The sequence below is a fragment of the Pipistrellus kuhlii genome, unplaced genomic scaffold (genome assembly GCF_014108245.1).
Source record: "Pipistrellus kuhlii isolate mPipKuh1 unplaced genomic scaffold, mPipKuh1.p scaffold_m20_p_17, whole genome shotgun sequence".
Lineage (NCBI taxonomy): Eukaryota > Metazoa > Chordata > Mammalia > Chiroptera > Vespertilionidae > Pipistrellus > Pipistrellus kuhlii.
Window position 1 is genome coordinate 6,868,879 of NW_023425482.1, and position 5,382 is coordinate 6,874,260.

Consider the following 5,382-nt stretch of genomic DNA (forward strand, 5'->3'; position numbering starts at 1 on the left):
GTTTCTATGCTAGAGAGCGCAGGACAGCACGACTCTCCCCACCCCTCCTCAAGTTTCCCCAGAATGCCAGGGGCAGCCCGGTGTCTGTGCCAACAAGCATCACCATGTGGCCAGCTGTTCTGACTGTGTTTTCTGAAAAGAAGGGAGATTTTGAGCTCCATAGAGAAGGGAATGGAAGTTGCCAGATAGGTGCGCCAGCTCCCCAAGGGGATCAGCTGGGGAGGATGAAGCAAGCCAGCATGGAGGCCAGGTCCTCTTGGGGAGGGGCCGAGAGCATGAGAGCGCATGCTCCCAAGTCACTGGCCGGTATCACCTGCCCGGAAAGAGTCCACGTTCTGGGAGATGCCTCTCCACCCACCCCCTCAATGTTCTCCTGGCCCTCAGCATGGAGGAACCTGGGTCCACAGACAGAGCCAAAGGCCAGAGATAGCAGAGGCTGGAGACAACTATTAATTGGTTTTCCTGGGACCCTTCTACCCTGATGCCATTCATTTCTTCACCCATCATATTGCTCATTCATTCAAACAGTTATTCATCCATTCTTCAACAAATATGCTATGATATCTCCTCTGGATCAACCTCTGTTCTGAGGCAATAGGCACTGAAATACCTCTTCACCCTCAAAGCCTATACCAACCAGCGCCTGGCACTGGGTAGAATACATTTTTTGAGGGACAAATGGATAGATGGATTGGTAGGTGGATGGATGGATGGATGGGTGCATGTATGGATAGGATGATGGATGGGTGAATGGATGGATGGATGGATGGATGGATAGGTGGATGGGAATGTGGATGGATGGATGACCTTTACCCTATAAGAAAGTAATCTTTGCTGTGTCCACATAAAATCCAAACAATAATCCCTGTCTTTTGTTCACTTTTTATTTCTGGAAAAAGAAGTGGACAGACCACCCGCTGAGGTATAGACCCAGTCTCTCATTCCTGCATTTGCTTATGTTCAACATTGATTGGACACCTACCACAGTCTCAGCTTCATGCTGGGTGCCCAGGGTTGAGGGCGCAGAGAAACAAGGTGGCCAATAGGCCTTGCGCAGAGGGTGAGGACCCTTTGTGCCCAACCCAGTGGAGAAGGTCCCCTCATCACAGATGAGGCCTCCTGCACAGGTGAGGACACTGAAGTCAGAGAGGTTAAAGGATTCAGTCAAAGTCACTCTCACAGCTGCCCTGAGAGGCCAGATGCTAGTGCCAATAAGAACGGAGTAAGAGCCGAAACCAGTTTGGCTCAGTGGTAGAGAGTTGGTCCGCGGACTGAAAGGTCCCGGGTTCGATTCTGGTCAAGGGCATGTACATTGGTTGCGGGTACATCCCCAGTAGGGGGTGTGCAAGAGGCAGCTGGTCGATGTTTTCCTCTCATCGACGTTTCTAGCTCTCTATCCCTCTCTCCTCCTCTCTGTAAAAAATTAATAAAATATATTTAATAAATAAATAAATAAATAAATAAATAAAATGTATTAAATTTCCATATTTTAAAAAAAAAAAGAACGGAGTAAGAGCAGGCAACATGAAATTGTGCAACCATTCTAACCACTTGAGATTTGTAGAAAAAAGAGATGTGAGGGCTGGAAAAACCAGGGAAGGATGGAAGGTGGACAGAGCCAAGTGGCCATTTGGAGGTGGGTCAGGGCGCCGTGGGCTCTGAGGAACAGAGGATGAGAGGAAGCAACTCTCTAGGCCAGCAACTGAGCCGCCCTCAGAGGCAACAGGCCCTGGGGATCAGGGCTCCATTCCTCCCTCCCCCCCTTCCTTCCCCTTTCCTCATCTAACACCATTTACCAACAACAATCCCAACAACACCAGTAACACTCAACAGATCTGAGCCTGACCCTGTGCAGGGCACTGAGAGGTCGATGTACAATATTTTGTTCGATTCTCCTGAGGAGAACTCTGCAGGGGGCACTAGGTGACATGCCTGCTGTATAGACGAGAAACTGCAATGCAGAACAGTTGAAAAATTTGCCCAGTCTCTCCAGGCTAGGCCTAGTCAGCATGTGAACCTGACTCTGAAATCGGTGCCCTTGGCTGTTCCTCCTCATGGCTCCATGCTCACAGCCAGCATCCGGAGTGGGTCCTGGGGGTTATTCCATGGCAGGGTCGTGGTGGTCCCGCTGGGTCCACCAGGGAAAGATCCTCAGGGAGGCCGAGAACTGGGCCCTGAGAGCACAGAATCCAGGGGCGGGCTCTGCGCTTCAGTCCCTACAGCCTGGTTCCTGACTCTAGTTTGCTTCTCTGGGCCTCAGTTTCCCCATCTTCAAAATGAGTGGATTAACTAAGAGCAGTGGTTCTCACTCAAGGGTGATTTTCCCCAGGGCATTCAGCAGGCATTTTTGGTTGCCACAATGGAGGCAGAGGGACTCCAGATTCTAATGGGTAGAATCCAGGGATGTGATGCAGCTCAACACCCTGCAATGCCCAGGCCGGCCCCACCCCAATGAACTGTCCAGCCTCTTATGTCAATAGTGACCAAGCGGAGACGCTCTGATCCTAGCGGGTCTCAGCACCCAGAAACTAACCAAACCCCAAACTGGTCAGAAGTGGAATTCTCTATCAAGATCCCCAAAAAGAAGAAAAAATCTCCAGCCCCAATGCCCACCCCTGTCTCACACACAAATCCTGGCAAAGCTGGAGTGACAGCTTGAGAGTGATCCAGACAGGAAAGCGAATGAGTCCTGATTTTACGACAGTTTAATATCTGCACTCGGTTGCAAATCCTTCCTTACTGCTGTTCAGCGCTGGGGCAGTGATTTCCTTTTATTTCCCCCTCCCTGCTGCCCTCGGATCGAAGCTCGGTGAACTCTGGCGTGGGTTGTAAGGACGTCTTTATAAAGGTTTGCACGAGATTTCTTACTATATCGGAGTTCCTGGGGATGCTGTATCACGTTACTAATTCCCTTAATTGCATGTCTGGGCTAAAAACAGACTTTCTTAGTTTTCCTAAGAAGTTACTTTCTTAATGACATTAAAACACTGTGGTAAATGAAGCTAAATGTTAACTGATGTACTTAAATCATGAATCAGTATAGGGAGTGTTTACCCAAACTTGTTTACCCTTCTTGGTCACTCATTTTGTAGGTTTTGCCAAAACGGAGAGAGGAATAGTGGTGTCAGATTCAGTATCTGGAAATGACTCAAGAATTTTTTGTTTTCTTTCGATTTTTAGGCCCCGGACTGAGTGGATGCTGCAATCATGTAGTAATCAAAGAATTAGAAAGAGCAAAAGGCTGCAGGCTGATTCACTTCCCTGGATCTCTGCAGAGGACGGGGAGGGCAGCAAAACCGTAGAGGGAGATGACGTTGTCCCCAAAGGATGGAACACGTAACCTCGCATTGTTTGGTTCTTTCCAATTCAATTAAAAAATAAAAAGCCAAGATAGGGAGATGTGTGACTGATTTATAGAGCGACAACAGCCAAGGAGCACCTACTAGATGCCAGATGCTCTTCGAAACACGCTGTATATTTCAGCTCACAGGACCCTCCCCACAAGCCCAGGAAGCAGGAAGCAGCATCTGCCCAGATAAGAAGGCCCCGGCCCAGGACGGCTGAGTAACTGCTCCAAGAGGACACAGAGAGCCAGCAGAAGGACTGAGAGTAGCCCCAGCAGAAGGATGCCAGCGCCTCGACTTTAGTTTGCTGCCTGCCCGAGAAGCTTAGCTAGGAAGGTGGCAGAGGAGGCATTGCTTTCCGGGAATAGAGTAGTCCATCGCTGGGACCGGTCTGCAAAAACCTTTGTTGCTCGTAAATCCCTCTCCACTAGATAAGGTATCAAGTTGGCTTCATGATGGCTTCTTTCCTCCCAATGGGTTCAAAAATCTAAATGGCATTGTCTCAGTTCCTGTCTTCTCTCTCTCAGCTATATTTTATTAGTAGATCATTTCTTTTTAAAACAGGTTAATGAAAAGAAAAGAAAAGAAAAGAAGAGAAAAGAAAAGAAAAGAAAAGAAAAGAAGAAAAGAAAAGAAAAGAAAAGAAAAGAGAAGAAAAGAAAAGAAAAGAAAAGAAAAGAAAAGAGAAGAAAAGAAAAGAAAAGAAACTGCTAACTAGGTACTTCTGAAGAGTGCACTAGGAGTATAAGAGAAGTCCAGGCCTTTTCTTTGAATTTTATACCTATCTGTGCTATTATAAAAATGAATTAAAAATAATAAAATAGGTTAATGAATGATCAAAACCATCAAACAGACATTTCAGAACTGTGCATTTGACTCTATATGGATTTTATTTAAAAAAGAAAACCCATAAACAAATACTGAGCTCTAGCTAATGGTACATGGGCAAAATATCTGCAGTTTACTTAGAAATACTTCCAAAAAAAGGAAGGGGGGGGGGTGAATGGGTGGGTGGATGGGTGCAAACCAAGTATAGCAACCTGGAAATTACAGAGCTAAGATGGCAGGTACATGGATGTTCACTGTCCAATTCTTCAACCTTTCTGCATGCTTGCAAATGTTCATTAAAATATAGAAAAAAAAATGAAAATACAGACACTTGGTAGAAATTCAAAGGGCAAAGTTAACAATGAATTTTCTTCCGCTTCATCCTAGTCTCCCTAGGAATGGCATTCCCTGTTCCCTGTGGTTCTGGTGTATTCTTCCAGGGTTTCCTTCTGCCCACATCAGCACATGGGTGGCTTCTTTTCTATGATGATGATGATTATAATAATAATAACTAATGAGTGTACAGCATTTGCTATATACCAAGCACTGTCATGAATGTTTAACACATATTGATTCATGAAGTTTTTTGTTTGTTTTTTTTTAACAGCCCTACAAGGTAAGTGCTGTTATTGTTCTCATTTTACAGATGAGAAAAGCAAGGCCCTGAGAGGTTAAATAACTTGCCCAACATCACTCAACCCGTCAGAGGAGTAGATGGCACGCCTCAGAGGTCCTCACTGATTCCTCACAGAGGGTAGTCCTTCGGGGACTTTGGATCTGTCTCTCTACTTTTAACGGCTGCATGGCTTTCCACTTCCTGGATATATCATGATTTATTTGAATCACTCCCTATGAACAAGCATTTACTAGTAGTTTGTCTCCAAACTTTTGCTCCCACAAACAGTACTTCAGTAAGTAAATAAACCTCTGTGTACTTCTTTTTTTTATTTTTAAAAAATATATATTTTATTGATTTTTTACAGAGAGGAAGGGAGAGGGACAGAGAGTCACATCGATCAGCTGCCTCCTGCACACCCCACACTGGGGATGTGCCTGCAACCAAGTTACATGTCCTTGACCGGAATCGAACGTGGGACCCCTCAGTTCGCAAGCCAATGCTCTGTGTACATCTGAGCGCACGTGTGTGCAATAACTGTGGCACAAGGGGCCAAAGGGGCTTTGCAGAGTCCGAGAGAAAACGTTTCAGTGC

At 46.0% G+C, this 5,382-nt stretch overlaps 1 long non-coding RNA gene across 1 annotated transcript; it reads left to right on the forward strand.

The window, feature by feature from the left end:
• Nucleotides 1-2,763: 2,763 nt before the first annotated feature.
• Nucleotides 2,764-3,330, forward strand: LOC118720939. The gene is made up of 2 exons (XR_004988568.1): nucleotides 2,764-2,848; nucleotides 3,181-3,330. It is a non-coding gene; the product is annotated as an uncharacterized LOC118720939 (long non-coding RNA).
• The last annotated feature ends 2,052 nt before the right edge of the window (nucleotides 3,331-5,382 follow it).